We start from the raw sequence: 16,763 nt of genomic DNA, 5'->3' as shown, positions 1-16,763 counted from the left end.
TACACTCAATCCTGCTTATGTTGGTGACTTTATTTCACTCAAGGTCACTTTAAATCACTCATACTGTAAACTGTAAAGCTGCTACGTTGGTCATTTTAAACCACTTCAAGGTCACTTTAAATCACAATTCTAAATTGTAAAGTTAGACTGAAATTAACCTTTTTTACCTCAAAGTGTATATTTACTCCCCTTACCTTAGTCTTATAGTGTATATTTATTCCTACTCTTCCTATATTAATTGTTGTTCTTTTTGCACTGAATGGAACTGGAGCCTCGTCGTCTCATCTCTATATACTGTACTGTATATAGCAGAGATGACAATAAAGTTTACTTTCGCTTTAAAACGAAAAACTATTTCAATGTCTTTTGCTCTATAAACGTGTCTCATGCAGTCTGGTTCGCCTCGAGGTCAATCCAAAATTCTCCATTGATTAGTGCATTGGGGCAGTAACTGAAATTAGCACGGTTAACAGTGAAAACCTTATGAATCTATGATGTATCCATATCAAACATGTAGTCCTAATCCGCCCTGGGTCCAGCATCTGTAGTTTGGTTTCACCAGGTTGAGGAGGTTTGGCCTTTTTCTCGTCTTTTTGATCTGTAAACGGGAGCCTGACAGACAAGTGATGGAAAAAGGTTTGAAAACCAACTCTGTCTCATGCATGTTTTATTGGTGTCTATTGACATACAGTAAACATTTTTTGTGTCTTAGATAAAAGAGTTCAATCCAAAGTTAAAGCAAGATTCAAGTCCATAAATTATGAAATAACTGATGGTAAAATAAAATTAACTAGAACTCAGAGTAGAACTTATAAAGCCATAATGTGGTGTGAAGATAAATAAATAAATAAATAAATGAAGTTCCATAACCAAGATCTATGCCAGGGGTGTCCAAAACCAGGCCTCAAGGGCCGGTGTCCTGCAGGTTTTAGATGTATCTTTGATCCAGCACAGCTGATTTAAATGGCTAAATGACCTTCTCGATATTTCTTGAAGTTCTCCAGAGGCCTGGTAATGAAACAATCATTTGAATCAGGTGTGTTGACCCAGGGTGAGATCTAAAACCTGCAGGTCATTGACCCTTGAGGCCTGGAGTGTGCTGCCAGCTAAATCTAAGCTTTATCACTCTGACTTTCCCACACTGTCAAACTCTTTGTGTTATCACTGGTCCAGTTCCGCCTTCACCAGACCAATCAGCAGTCATGCCCCATACTTTAAATCTAACCTTGCATCTGCCATTGGCCTTTACAGACGCCTTTGTGCAACCCACCCCCTCCTCTTCTTTGCCCCTCTTCACTCAGGCTCCATATAAACCACCTTCGTCTCCACCATCAGGATCTAGGCTCTTAGGGGTCCTACTCTAATCCCTTTCACAGCTGGGGTCCGTTCTGCCAAGACATACCATCAGAGGCTAACTGCCAAACACGTCTATCTAAATTATGTTCATCGATAATTCTGTCTTTGACAGAAAAAGGAACAGAAATCCTATAAAGTGAGATTAAATGTGTCACATTGTCAGTAGTTGGTGCCTGCATATATTTCCTCTTCCTGTTGAAGAAAGGTGTAAATCCTCCTTCATTAAGACTTTCTGTGAATCAAGTCAAATGTAGTCATGATGATCTCTAAGGTTGCAGTACAGCAAACCTGGAACAAATGCAAACTGGATTATGGTGAACCTTAAACTCACATTTTAAGATTATAGTCTTTTTACAGCATTTTTACAGCTGTTATTTTAAAAGATTTATTGCAGAAAATTCAGTATTTTTTACTCCTTTACATTTGTTTGACAGCTTTAGTTATTTTCCAAATCAAATTTAACCCAACATCCTGACTCATCCTAGCAGTCCAGTTAAAAGCCCACATCGACTCATCTACTGTTGAAAACATGTCTCAGTTTATTCAAAAACTCTTTATGCTGTTTCATTCAGTTGAATAACAGAAAACATAAACTACAGCTCATACAACTGCTCTCATAGCTTACTCAGGTTTAAAAAAATTACAAATTTCAACTTAATGAGAGAAAGAGTTAAAAAAAGTTTTTAAAAAAACACTACCACAAGAAAAACCTCACTGGTGTTAACAAAATTGAACAAAACATTGTGATGCACAGCACACATACTCAGTCCCACCGTCGATAATTTCTTCAGTTCAGTCGATACTTTTCCAGATACAAAATCTGCACGTTAGATTTCCACAGTTGAAATTTTGTGCCCAGCATTAGTTTTGAAGTGTTTGATGATGTAAAGATGGTGGCAGCAGACGGGTGTGCCACAAGGCCACATTAATGTCGAGTGCAACACTTTCATCTTTTCATTACTGCTGATTAGCTGCTAAATGTGTTTATTGCTGGAATTTCAGCTAACAGAGCACAAATGAGAAAAAAATATTACTTGTAGGATTTTTATCCCCCAAGATCATAAGGAATTGTATGTAATTTCACAAAACAAATAGATTAACACCTGAATTGATGTGAGTAACAGAGTTCAGGTATTTGCAGTGTTTCCTTTCACTGCATGCTTCTCTGTGACGTCTCTGACTGAAGTGGGGACAATCAATAGTTTCTTTATGTGCTGATGGAGACTCAGCTGGTGTTTCAAATGTCCTCTTTAGTCTCTTTTCAAACTCCAGGTCTGAAAGGTGAAGCCAATACAAAGTGCCCTAAACCTATATTTTTTTTCTCGCTGGCCACCAGGGGGCGATAGTTATGGTTGCAAAAAAGATTTAAGCTCCTGTGTAAATATCTGTCTGCCTGGACCTCTTTAAATTGTTTCCTGGTGAGTTCATGGGCTGATTTGCTAATTTCAGGTCATAGTGAACGAAACATTAGGCCAGGTTTGTGGACTTTAAGCTCAGACAAATGGGAGGTTGCATCATAAATTCTGTGCCAAGTGATGTGGATCCATCTGTTTTGGGACTTCTGTGGAAATAGAGGAGCAGCTGAAAGCGTCTATTAGTTCAACTTTTTACATTTTAGAACTAAACGGTTTTAGCTTATTTTGAGCCACCTATCACACTGGCTATGCCAAACTTGCTTTGTGCACTCCTGTGGTAAGCAAACACCGGTATCGTGTGTGTGTATAAGTTAATGGATATTTTTCACTGGAAAAACTTAATGAAGAAAAATAATCACATCAGTGAAACAAAAAGGTAAAAATATGGAAGGAAACATTTTTCTTATTGGAAATTAATTCCAAATGAAGTATAAACAAAAACAGGTTTTTCTCTGGCAAAAAATGCGGATTATTCGACCACTGAAAGTCATCCCCAACAAAGTCCCTTGTTTTTGAGAAAACCAACAGCAGCCGGCTGTTAATGGAAATAACCCACCCCCGCCCCCCAGGATTGTTTAAATGTTTGTGGAATCTGTTAACATGAGCAAAAGTGTAAAGTGAAGACAAAACCAGTCGACTACAAGCACAGCTGGTGCTTTTCGGGGAAGAGATGTCCCAGATTTTCACCGGCACACTCTGTCTCTGTTGCTCTTTACATATGTGACAGAAGTCATAACTACAATACAAATTGTTAACATGGGGGCTTTAGCAAACTAGAAGTTACCTACACTTGATTCCAGTTGTATCTGTACAGACCCTTAAAAAGCTTTAATGTTGAGACTATACAATGCTACATAACACACCAGGATGCCATTCGTACTGTAAGGTGTAGCAATGACTTACACCTAAAGACATATGCAGAAGAGAGAATCCCACAGTTAAATTTGAACTGTTTCAGCTGAGTTTGGGTTGTGGTCCAGCATAAAACCTGTGCTAAATCAATCCATCTGCTCTGAAGGCACCTTGGAAAATAAGGTTCAACAGCAGTCCTCACTTTCTGAAGTGATTTAAATAATGATCTTCAAAGTTTGAAGAGCTTTGAATCATTAACATGACTTCAAGGCAGGTTAGTTGGAAGAATTGTGGTCCAATAACTTCATTTTGGATCCAAGGTTTTCCATCGAGGGAACACCTTTCTAGGATTCGTGACTATTCTCCAGCTGATAATGTCATGACCTGTGGAATATACTTCCATTAGCCATGTGTCACCAGAGAAAAGGATGAGTATAACTTGATGGTATAAGGAATAGGGTAAAAACTGATCAAAGAAAAGGTATCTTACTTTAATGCTGAGGGTGGAGTCTAGAATTTTACGTCCAGCCCTTTACTGTTGGTTCTCACGCAAGCATTTCTAAAAAGAAATTAAAAAAAAAAAAAAGAAGCCAAGTGTTTATGAACTCTCAACAGTGCAAGGCTACAAAAACACAAACCATCAGCTCATCTCACTTGCAGAAGTACAAATAAAAGTAAAGATGGCTAATATGTGATTGCTATTGTGAAATATTAAAAATAATAAAAGTCAAGTGACAGAGGGGAGCAAAGTAGAAAGTTGATGATGCATGGAGCAAGGATATTGAAAGTGGATGAGTAAATACCTGGGGTCAAACATTCAAAGCATCAAACAATGAACAAAAGAGGTGCAGAAGAGAGCGTGGGGAGGGTGAAGCAAGTGGAGATGAGTGTTAGGGGTCATTTGTAAAATAAGGAAGCAGCAACAGTGCAAGGGAAGGTTTACAAGATGTTAGTACGGTCTGCTATGATGCGTATTTTACAGATGGTGATACTAACAAAAAGGCAAGAGGATGGACAGGATTAAAAATGAGTGCGAAACACAGAAAAAATTAGAGAGGCAGGGCTGAGATGGTTTGCACATGTGCAGAAGATGGAAAGTGAATATACTGGCCAAAGCATGCTGAAGATGGAGCTGCCAGGAAAGAAGTAACACCTCATGGATGAAGGTCGTAAAGGAGGACAGTGGGCTGGTGTGACAAACGAGGATGGTAAAGAAAGGGTGAAATGGAGGCAGATGACTAACATAAAATCTTATCCTGAGTAAAACACAGAATGAAGGCATGTGAAGTAATAAAAGTTCAGATGTATTAATATGTATGTAGCGTAGTTATGTAGTGGCAGATCATTTGTGATTTATAGTGGAGACAAAGTTTAAAAAATTAGTTTGTAAATGTCCGTCGGGTGTAGTGGTTAACAAATTCACTTGCAAGCAAACAGTCTGTGGGTCAGTTCCAGCCTTGGGGTAACTGCTGAATCAAACATGCTGAGCTACTTGCTGAGGCACCGGAAGCAGTTTCTTTAATTCAAATGTGATTATCTCTGCTAAATGTTTGTGTGTAAACAACGCATATGATTTTAGGCCAAAAAAAACATTTTACTTTTTTCATTTCATACATTTTGGATGTCAGGTTGTACAAGAGTAGTGCACATGTTGGGCCAGCTGTTTTTCCCTGCTTCTAGTTTTTAATATTACAGTAAGTGAGAGGACTTAAAGGGAGGATGCAGATGCAGGCCAAATAAGGTGATGTGAGGTAGACGCAGAGAGAGAACAAACAGATGATCTAACAATAGGTGAGGGAAGACGAGATTTTATACACAAACTGGGCACATTGAAGCCACGTGAAAGCATCAAGACCAGGGAGACAATCAAAGAGGAGTACAGTCAGATCGAAGATAATCAGGAAACTCTCAGAGACAGGGCTTTAAGCATAGGAGCTGCTGTTCACTGCGTATTTATGGGTAATCAAGCTTACTTGACGATTTTATTCTCCAAGTTAAAGTTTATCAGGTCTAGGTTGTGATTCATCAGCAGATAAAGAATCGTGGAAAACTCCACCGCATCCATCTGCAGGTCATCACTGAAAGACAGGGTCAGTCTGTCAGTTCGGTTTAAAGAGACAAATGTTGTGTAGCTGCGGGCCAAGTAAAGAAGAAGTGTGCCTCATTTCTTTAAAATCATAATTTCTTTTACGGCAGCCATGCGTCAATGTGTAAACAGTTGGAGATTTGAAAGATGAACATAGTGAGTGCAAAAGTGCTAGAAAATGTAAATCTGAATTCATATGCTAAACATACTTCAACAGTTACTGTATTTATTCACATGACTGGTTGGTATTTACACAAAAATCCATTATAAGATAAATAAGGATTATAATGAGCTGTGAATCATGCAAAGCTACCCTGATACCATCTCTGAATAAAAACACCCTTAAGGAAGAACACATGGAACAATAAGCTTGTTACAGTAACATTAAGTTGTTACATGGGTCTCACTTTGTAGGTTTGTGGTGATGGCTGAAGTCTGCACTGATGAGGCGCTCTGTGAAACTAGAGCAGCTGGTCGCTCCAGTCTCTGGTATGTGCTGATCTGTGATGCTTCCAAGATGGCATCCATCACAGGGCCTCATTTTGGCACGGCCAGAAAACCTGAACGAGATCAGCGAAGCGAACAAAGGTGCGTTCAGTAAAACTGTGGCTCGCTGGCAGAGGGCCAGGCGGATGATTTAAATCAGTAACAATACCACAGCGTGGAAACACGTCATTACAAGCATATGATCTGCACTGATGATGTTAATCACATAATATCATTGGGTCACTGCCTCCTCAGTATGTGGATACGTGCAAAATGTCCCATTACCTGTTCATATAAACCAGGGGTGCCCAATCCCGGTCCTCGAGAGCTACCGTCCTGCAGCTTTTAGATGCATCCTTGTTCCCACACACCTGAATCAAATGAATGGCTTGTTATCAGGCCTTTGCCAAACATGATGGCATGCTGAAGAGATCAAACCATTTGATTCAGCTGTGTTGGAGTAGGGATGCATCTAAAAGCTGCAGGATATTAGCTCTCGAGGACCGGGATTGGGCACCCCTGATATAAACAATTTCAATTAAAAAAATGTTGTCTTTTGTTTATCTATTTCCTGTAGCGATTAATATTTTATAATAACATTTGAATATTTATTACTAATAATATAATAATATTTTATATTTTAATGATAATAACATTTCAATAACAACATAATAATTTTTTTAAATTTTTTATCACTTGCTTACACAGTTTGTAAGTCTGTGTGCTTAAACTGAACTGGTATTTGAAGACTGGTATTGAGTCACATCTCTATAAATAGTAACACAAAGACTTCACTACTCTCAATCTTACAATAACAGACTCAGGAGGGTTTTTTTTTTTTTTACTTTCCTGGATGATGTCATGCAAACATGCCACACAAGAACACATTAACCCGGTGCAGAGGATTTAACATTTAAGAGGCCGGTTTCCTTTTCTAACATTTGTACAGTGAACCTGAGCGCCAATTTTTTAAGTGATGCATTCATGCAGAAACTTCTAAGAACAGCTTCTCGTTTACTCAGAAGATTTTGTCAGCGTACCAATCTCAACATCAGTCACCTCAAGGTGCTTTATATTGTAAGGTAGACCCTACAATGTCAAAGAAAAACCCAACTATCATATGACCCACTGATTGTTAAATCAGATATATATGTACACATTTTTTGTGTAAAGACTGTTTGAAGTTATGCCAACAGTTTCCTCTTGTTTGAGAAGTCTTCTAACATTGGTTCAATTTAATAATGAGATGAATTATCATGAACTAAAATGCGTCAAAAACACAAATCACTGATTAAGTTATTAACAAAAGTCTGGGTATAGTTTTGTCTTACACTGTGTTGTAGGACTTGAGTTCGAGCTTTTCTGTATGAATGATATGCTTTCTGAAAACTCAATAAAAACACTTTGATTAAGTTATTAACAAAACCCAGCTCTCAGACTGAATCCCTCTATACATGGTAGCATTTCTGTTACACCACTATCGCTCAAATGGTCTTAGATCATCAGGTCGGTCCTTCTGGTTGTTTAAGGGTTAAATATAAAAGCTTAAGTCATCAACAACATCCTTTAAATCGCTTCTAAACACAAAAACCCCAAACGTTTTGTAGACTTGCAATGCCACTTATTTATTGCCCTTATATTATTTTTATTATGGTAATAATATTAATCACTTTACATTATAAACAAAGATGCTTACACTGTAACACTTGAAGCACATTTTATTGATTCTTATCTACAGGCCAGTACTTTGCATGCCTGCACTTTGTTGTACTGTGTTTGGTTACTCAAGCAAACGGAGCTCTTTCTCCACCACGGCTCACGTAACACATAAAAAGCGCTAAACAAAGAAACACGCCTAGCTTCTTTTCCTTTGTCATTCAGACTTTATGGAAATTCTCTGTGTTTGTCCAGCTTTAGTAATCGTATCCTCTACTGTTTGAAATTTTACACTCTAAAGCACTTTTTACATATATTCCACAATGCACACAAAAGGCTTAAGGAAACATTTGCAGGTGTTCCAGTGTCCATCGTTCTGTGTGGGAAAGAAAATGTCAGCCCTGACGACTTTAGTTTTGAAGAAATAAACAATAGTAACATAAAACATGCACGATGGGTCAACTTGGTGGGGAATATTTTCTAAACTGCTGTAATGTTGCATTTAGTCCACTCCAGGCTGAGTTAAATAAAAAAACAGAGCTGATCAAGCAGAAGTCTGTGCTGTGAAGCTGGATGTGGGGATTAGAAAGATAAGAAGATACTGTCCCCATGTAGTGCACAGATCTGAATATTGGGAGCACTTTGTTTTACTAGTAATCTGAGATCTCATTCCGAAACACATGACACGCATAAAAAATGATGAACAATTAAACATCTTCTGTCTACTTTTTAAAAGGTGTATTTTATAACGTATTATATTACCAACTAGATATTGGTTATGGATGACCTCTGGTTAACAAGCATTTTTTATGAGGGTATTTTGAACATGTGGCTCTTGCTCACTGTGATTTCGGAAAAGCATACGGGGTGACTATTTTCACATGAATGTTTTTCAAGCAAAAGAAAACTGAAAAAAGAAAATGCAACAGTAATTCAGCTGTGAGGTTTTTCTGCTTGGGGTGCTTTGGAGAGCAGGTCATCTGCTAATCCTTGGCTGCTGCTGTCTCCATTCTTATGCCTACTAAGTGTCCTTGGGCAAGACAGTATAGGAACACACACACACACACACACACACACACACACACACACACACACACACACACACACACACACACACACACACACACACACAAATCCCAAATATCTTTGAAATCCAATCCAAGCCTGACAGCTGTTCACAACTTTGACTGATCTTCTTTACTATTTCCTGCTTGTTTCATAAGGAAGAATAACCAAATTAAAGCTCGAGTCTGGAGATTTGTCATGCAGAGATATAGTGGGATTCTGTCTGGAGAGGTCAGCCCCTGCTTTTGATTTTTGAGTTGTCTCTCGTGCAGCCTGAGCAAGTCCAAGCTACACCTACACAGGTCCCAACTAATCAATGTTTGGAAAATAGCATCACTGTTCTTAAAGATCTTAGTGCAAAGATAATAAGACCTGAATTTTTGAAAGCAAGCCTGAAGTTTTTATCTTTAACTGATAAAAACTAACAAGAAAAACAGATTTTTAAGATGAGCTTTATTTTTCACATTTTTTCCTGTTTGTTGTCCACTTAATATACAGAAACAGGGAACCTGCTGCCAACACTGTCTCTGTATTGTGAATGGACTCATAGCCCTCAGCTGGTGTATTGAGCTGGAATCCACAGTCATGTAACACATGAGGATAAGTTACAGTCAGTGAGGCGTAATAAGGAAAACAAACCCTGGGTTGTTAAAAGTGCTTTGTTGTACGGGGCTCTGCATCAGGTCATTTCTCACACAATGCAGTGTGCCAGTTTTATACGTGTTTTTCTCTCTATTGCTTTTCCTTGACACACATGATATTCACATACTACAACATTGTAGATTTGTACTGACAGATTATCCAAAAATACCTGACACTTACTCGTGAGGTCAGAGCTTCTCGGCCCCAGGTGTGTTTTGCTGATAATCCAGCCTCAGTAAAACACGCAATAAAAATAACAACAAAACCTGCTTCTTTCTGCCTGATTGTGATCTGGATTGCAGCAAGTCAGCTTACCCTCTGGTGTTGTCTGGACTTCAGCTTCTCCTCCGACATCACAAAGCGAAATCAGAAATGTCTTCAGTGTTTCACTGCCATTAGCTCTGCTCAACTAAGAAAAATCTGGTTTGTTGACACTTGAGATTCTTGATCATTTGCCAGATTATCTTTGCCTCAACGCCACTCCTACAGTGCTTGTACAGAAGGTAGAATTTCAATGTGGAAATCAGCCAAGTCTCCTCCTGTGATAGGCCTCAGTCTGTGCCAATGAAAACAGGTATGCTGACGTTAAGAGAACTTTCCATTTGTTACATCAGAGAGAGAGAAAAATGATCTGTCACACGCCTAACAAAACTTTGTAGAATTGTTTTTCTTTTTTTACAAAATGAAAAGTAGAATTTCCAGGTTTTGGAGACCCAAACCTTTTCTTTGAAACTTTGAAACAACAGATGTGAAAATACAACCATAAATCTGTGCCAAAATACATGGAACAAAAACACAATAATACACAGCAAATTCAAAAGTGTTAAATGTTTTGGTGTTAGTAGTCTTCTTGCAAAAGTAGAGTTAATTTTACTCTAAGTAGAGTCACATTCTTTTAATGTAACTCTGAGGTGTAAAATGATAGTAGTTAACCCTTTACAGCCGATCGGAGCGGGCACGCTCCATTTTGCGTAACTATTTTTAAATCCCGGTAGCTCTGCAACCACGTAAGCTAGCGCAATAATTTTTTTTGCATATGAAACCGGAGGAGTTGTACTTACATCTTATGCCATCAGCTTGTCCTAGGTCAGTTTCCTTCCACATATAGCTTTGCAAAAACTGCATAAAAATCACTTGCAGCAACAAAAACATGATATTCCAGAAACACGCTTTGCCGATCCGATCAGCTGTTTGTAACACTTCCTACGTCCATCAGCGCGAACTATCACATGACCGCATGACCTGCCCGAAACCGGAAGTGACGTCATTTTGCGGAAATGTAGTTTTTTTACGATCGGGGCCTTATGAGCCTATACTTGTGTTTTAAAAAGTTATGTTTGAGTTTATGACTTTCTGTGTCGTTTCTGGGATGCTTAAGACTCATATTGCACTGCTGGAAATAGTTTATTTTGATGCACATGCTGTTATTTTGCAAATTTGCAGTATAATATTTATTTTCGTTTTTCCTGCAGTGTATAAAAATTGGTGTATTTCAAAAATAAAACTATGAAGACACTCAAAATAAATTTCCTGTGGTGGGAAACTAGTTTGTGCAACTTTTTTGTATTTACAGTTTTGAGGGATGAGCCTCTTAAATTTCTCTAACTAGAAATATATGTTAAAAAAGCAAAAACGATTTTCAATTTTTTTGTAGTTTATTGCACTTTTTTGCAATTTATGTAATTACTATGCACCTAATGCAGACATATTATTAAAATTTGGGCTATAATGGTTGTATTGATGTATAGCAACTTGAAATGCTCCCAAAAATGGCTCCACAGCATGTAAAAATATAATATAAGCTCTGGCGGACTTGGTTCTATGGTAGGTCTTAAAGGGTTAAAATCGAGTGTTAAAAATGAGTGTTTCTATGTCAAATCTGGAGGTGTTACAATGGAAACATTAACTCTTGACCTCTTAACTCTGAACTCCTACAGGGGCTATGACACCAATAGAGTAAATTCACAGACTCCGCCCCCAGCACCATAGGCTCCAATCGAAGCTGAAGTGAAGCCGCTTCAGAACATTTTGCTCTACATATTTGAGTTGTTTGCCATGCTTGGTAAGTCATTCTTTCAAAGATTGTTTCAATTATTATTATTAGCTTTTACTTCTGTGGCTCTTTGGAGTTGAGACAAAGCTGTGTGAAAGGCATTAGCCATGTTGCTCGCTGATAGCATAACATTCTGTTTTAGCTAGCTGAAAGGTATTGTTTGCGGGCAAATACCACAGCCTTGAAAAAAAGCTTGCATGTGAATTTTCAGTCAAACTTTTGGTCAAATACACCTAAAACAATGTCTAGAATGTGAAATGTTGGTATAATGGTGCTACTGGAAGCCTGAAAACGATCGCCCATAAAAAAAAAAAACGAGCAAACAGCAGTAGCAGACGTCCTGACTGGATTCTACGTTAGCATAGATCCCTCCAGAGTTTTGTGCACACGGTTTAGGTAAAAATAAAAAAGGTTGAGGTTTTACATTTAGTTCAGTATTACCTGTTGCCTGTGTCCTTGTCTTTTGGGAAAATACTTTACACAAGTAATGGCTCAAAGAGGATTCCTTTTTTTACTGTGCTGGAATTGATTACCGGATTATTTGTGCCATTAATTAGTGTCAACTAATTTTTATTCAATCTCCACACAGGATATGCTTGTGAAGATGGAATATGGGGGAGAGCAGAAGTGCGTTGAAGTTCCACAAAGGGATGAATGAAGGACATGCATATTGTATTGAAGAAATAAGTGTTGAGAATGCTGTTATTTGCATTTACAAGCTCACCTATGTCAGACCTTTTGATAAACACAATTCTAATGAAAGTGAGAACATGTACACTGTTACATCTTTCAGAAAATGTTTTGAAATTGTGGTGCACAGTTCAGAATAAATGTTTTTCAAAAACCATTGAAACTCCACTATGGATGAGCTGGTGTGTTTTTAGGTGTGCATGTTGGCTAAAATCCTTTCCACACTCATCACAGCTGTATGGTTTAACGCCACTGTGGAGGAATTGGTGTGCTTTTAAGCTTCCAGAGTGGGTAAAAGACTTTCCACACTTGTCACAGCTGAACTGTCTCTCTCCAGTGTGGATGAGTTGGTGGATTTTTAGTGAATTCTTCTTAGTAAAATCTTTCCCACACTCGTCACAGCTGTATTTCTTCTCTCCCTTTCTTCTGTGAGGTTTGTCGGCCTCCTGAGAGCGCTGACTTCTCGCTCCATGTTGGTCCTGCAGTGACAGAGATACAAACACAGGCAGTGAGTGAAATTTAGGGCTGGGCATCATCACTGATTTCGATTCGGGGAAATCTTGCCTCAGACAATCAGAAATATTAGAATTCTGATCACTATGTACTTATCCATATTTTATATTTCTAAAATGAAAGCTGACATGTGTGAGACTTCATCAGAGGTGTAAGCATCACAGCAGATGCCTTTGTGTCAAAGTAACTGAGGATAAAACAGAAAAACATGAAGGAGAATTTTCTGGCCTGGGTTTAAAAATATTCTGCAGTGGATCAAACACGAAAGAAAACCATTAATCAACATATGAACATTACCTGATGCTGCTGAAGTGAAGCAGAGCAAAGTTACAGACGTTTTATGACAGACACAGCTCAGCTAAGCATTTTGAAATTTTGCATAATTTCAAAAAGTTTACATTTGTTCTGTATTGAACAGCAGAAATTAGGCTTTGTTGCTGGGAGTGAAAAAAAAAAGAGAAACAAAAAGCAAAACAATAACAAAAAAGAAACATCACCCGACAGAGCTGTAAACAACAGTCTTCTTTTGCTGCTGGTTCAGTCAGTTTTGTTTGGAGAGTGACAAAACCTGCAGCTTCAGAACCTAGCGCCAAGAAAGATGTAAACATAAAGGAACTGAGAACGCATCAGAATCAGTGAGCAGCCAGCTTTCAGCCCCGACGGCACGGACGTCTTTGTGCAGAATCCGTGCACCTGCTCTCATTACTGTTTTAGCCGTTTGGTGGTTGTTGAAATTTTCTGAGGTTTAACCTGAGATTCTGGCGTTTTGGGCAAAATTAATTTATATTTAAAAATCAAGTCAGGATTTTAATGAATTGATATCATGTTATCCAAGCTAGAATCAATTTTAATTGATAATCAAAACCCAGTGAAATGCAGTCGTGGAACAAACTGTCATTACTTGAAGCTTTTCAACAGTCCTCTTTGGTGACATCTGCTGGTCAAAATATGAAGAGCAGCTTGAATCTACAAATTATAATGAAGCGCTTCATTATGTTTAGTATCATGTGACAGTTCTGTCTGATATCAGGCTACTGTTGTGTTGCTTTGCACATGTATTTTCTGTGTGATTGAAAAGGTTTTGAAATTTCATTAATAAATAATTTTGATGAATATCCTTATTTAAACATGTGCTGTGGTGTGGTTTCTCTTTGCTTGTGACTTCTTGATGTTTGTAAACATAATAGATATAAAATAAAAACATAGTACATAATAAAATACAACACAGTCATATAACAGGTTGGGAGGATGAGAGTTTTAGACGTGACTGATTATTTGGTGAAACTGTGATATTTTCCTCACCTCCTGTGTTGAGCTCATTGTTTCCTCTGTAGTGACTCAGCTGAGTCCAGATGGCTGAAAATGTTCCTCTGCTGCTCCGTCAGACTCTTCTCCTCCTGCTGATCAGCTGGGACACAAAACAGATCTTTGTTAGGCTCCACACTGCACTGAAGAGTCAAAGTGTCTAATATGTTCATCTGACAACACAAAGTACAAGTTTCACTCTGATTGCTTGTAGAAATCTTGTGAGACGTGTTGTGCTGCAAAGTGAGGAAACTCTCTCACTCACTTATACTTCAGGAGGAACTTTGTGACATTGGCTCTAATATTCTAAGCAGCCCTTTACTATGACAGGGCCAGAAAGTCCTATTTGAAGGTTTGGGAGAAGGACCATGTTAAAGGTGGATTGGGGTTTATACACTTTGTTATGATACAGGTAAGGCTGTAAGAGCCTGAGAAGGTGTCCTGAATGAACCTCTAAAACCAGTTTTCAGCTAACGACTCTGCTTCAGTCTGGAAAACAGCAACTACAAGTTTAAAGACTCCATCAACAATTCACACCCAGCAACAGCCTGAACAGCTCCTCCTGTGGTTTCCACAAACAGGGACAGACCTGTTACTCCCCCACCCCACACTTTCAACTCCTTCAGGCCCCCAGTTCCACCCCCCACCCCCACCATTCATAATAACAGGGGCCCACACCTGATCACCACTTCACAAGTCTCTCCAGCCCCCATGGTGCCGCTCTCCAAACTCCACCATTCCCCAAACTTTGATTCTGTTCATCTGGACGTAGCTTTTTGTGGGAGAAACGTTTCGTCACTCATCCAAGTGACTTCTTCAGTCTCAACCGACTGCAGGTTTCCCCAATCTTCAACAGTGCACTTGCATAATGACTGAAACGAGCTCCACTGAAGGAACAATGGGCTGGGAGGTCAGTTATTGAGCATTAATTTGCAAATTCTCATGATCATTGATCAACAACCACTGATCACTTGCAGCGGGAATGGTACTCATTGCTATTGATCAGCAGACTTTGATTAATGAGCTTTGATCAGTGGTTTCAGTGCTTTCCTTCCTGCTTTGACTGCAGCTGTGTTTGACACAGGAAGACATTTTTACATTTTTCTTGATTATACTTTATTCTTTTTGGGGGAAGTGCAGCTTTAAACCTTCAGATGATTCAGGTCAACCCAACAAATCAATCCGAACAATCACAGGTGGGAAAAACTTCTGTAGACAAAATGAAATAAAAATTCAATCCACAACATGATTAGAAACATGATTCTCCCAAATCACCAAGAGCTGCACATTAACCACCACAATATATTTTTATTCTCTGTGCTTTCAAATATGAACACTGTTTACTTTCATCTCTGTTTCATTAGTTTTTGTTAACATCTTCCTGTGCATCACTTTACAGCAGCCAGACTCATTAAAATGAGACTTTGTAGGAGTTCACTTCCTCTCATGTGTTCATCCACAGCAGCTGGACAATAAAGTTTATTGTGACCCTGATACTGCAGCAGATCGCTCTCATCCATTTCCTGTTATCACTTCAAATAGAAACAAGGCTGTAGAGGTTTAAAGCAGGCAGAAAAACAGCTGCAGGGACAATGAAAAGACTTTTCTGCTCCAACTTCTCCCAGCATGCTGAGCTAATGATTAGTTGGTGTTTTTCTCCAAACACTCTCTCACTCTTCTCTCAACGTGTTCACAATAAACTGTGAACAGACACCGAGGAGAGCAGCAGAAGACCTCATTCAGGAGCTAAACTCAACATGAACTGAACTCACAGTAAAGTTAGCTCGGTGCTTACCTTTAGATGAGCCCACAAACCGAGAGAAACTCCGCGATGAAGCTGCAACTCTTTCCAAACACAGGAAACAGATCAGGGAGCAGAGACCCACGTGGTTCACGCTGATCTCAGCTACGATCCAGGAGACAAGGGTGGGCAGATCGATGCAGATATCGATCCAAACGTTGGTAGTGGTTTACGATCGATGCTCCTCCGAGTTCACTATTTTACTCGCTGCGGATGAAGAAGCAGCTGTCTGTCCGAACACCTCTTCTTATGCGGCAGACTAACTTTGCTCCGCCCCCTTCTTCTGCCCTGCTCGGATTTGATACTGTGCCGTCACGTGACTCGGCTACACACAGAAAACCCATTTGGACTGCAGAGAGAGAGAAACAGGAGCAACATGTGGAGATATTTTACGGCTGTAAATGAAAATGCTGGAGAACAGCTGGAAGGCTTGTCAGCACCTAAAGCCACAGGAGACCACACAAGCTGTAGAGTTCAGCTTATTTTTTCACACTCCAGTTAAATACTTTGACTGAATTCTCACTGCACACACTCAAACTGGCCCAGCGTACATTCATATCAGGACAGTGAGATCATTTTATATAGATTATTTTTAATTACTGTTATGCATGGCCCGACGATATGAGGTGCTATTAACACACAAACAACAGATCCTGTAACGCAGCGCTGCGGCCTCTTTCCCAGACATTCCCGCGTCAATCAAGTCAAACTTCTGTTATTGCGAAGCTAGCCCCTCACAATGGCAAAGAGAGAGCACCGGTGGGAGACTGAATGTATGTTTACAGACATTGCTGGTAAACCAACAGTTTACATTGGTAGTAAACTGGTAAATCACAAAGTGAA

The 16,763-nt window shown here is 39.1% G+C and overlaps 1 long non-coding RNA gene across 2 annotated transcripts; it reads right to left on the bottom strand.

The window, feature by feature from the left end:
* Nucleotides 1-1,723: 1,723 nt before the first annotated feature.
* LOC308385496 lies at nucleotides 1,724-16,253 on the bottom strand. Of its 2 annotated transcripts, none has more exons than XR_013969535.1 (7): nucleotides 15,915-16,253; nucleotides 14,117-14,222; nucleotides 9,874-12,780; nucleotides 6,117-6,269; nucleotides 5,597-5,701; nucleotides 4,114-4,182; nucleotides 1,724-4,007 (listed from the first exon to the last, which is right to left on the bottom strand). It is a non-coding gene; the product is annotated as an uncharacterized lncRNA (long non-coding RNA). The 2 variants fall into 2 exon arrangements; XR_013969536.1 differs by lacking the exon at nucleotides 15,915-16,253 and adding an exon at nucleotides 14,798-15,475.
* Nucleotides 16,254-16,763: the final 510 nt, after the last annotated feature.

The sequence above is a fragment of the Rhamphochromis sp. 'chilingali' genome, assembly GCF_963969265.1.
Source record: "Rhamphochromis sp. 'chilingali' genome assembly, chromosome: 18".
In the NCBI taxonomy this organism is placed as follows: domain Eukaryota; kingdom Metazoa; phylum Chordata; class Actinopteri; order Cichliformes; family Cichlidae; genus Rhamphochromis; species Rhamphochromis sp. 'chilingali'.
The sequence above is the reverse complement of the archived record's forward strand: the minus strand, read 5'-3'. Positions and strand labels throughout refer to the sequence as shown.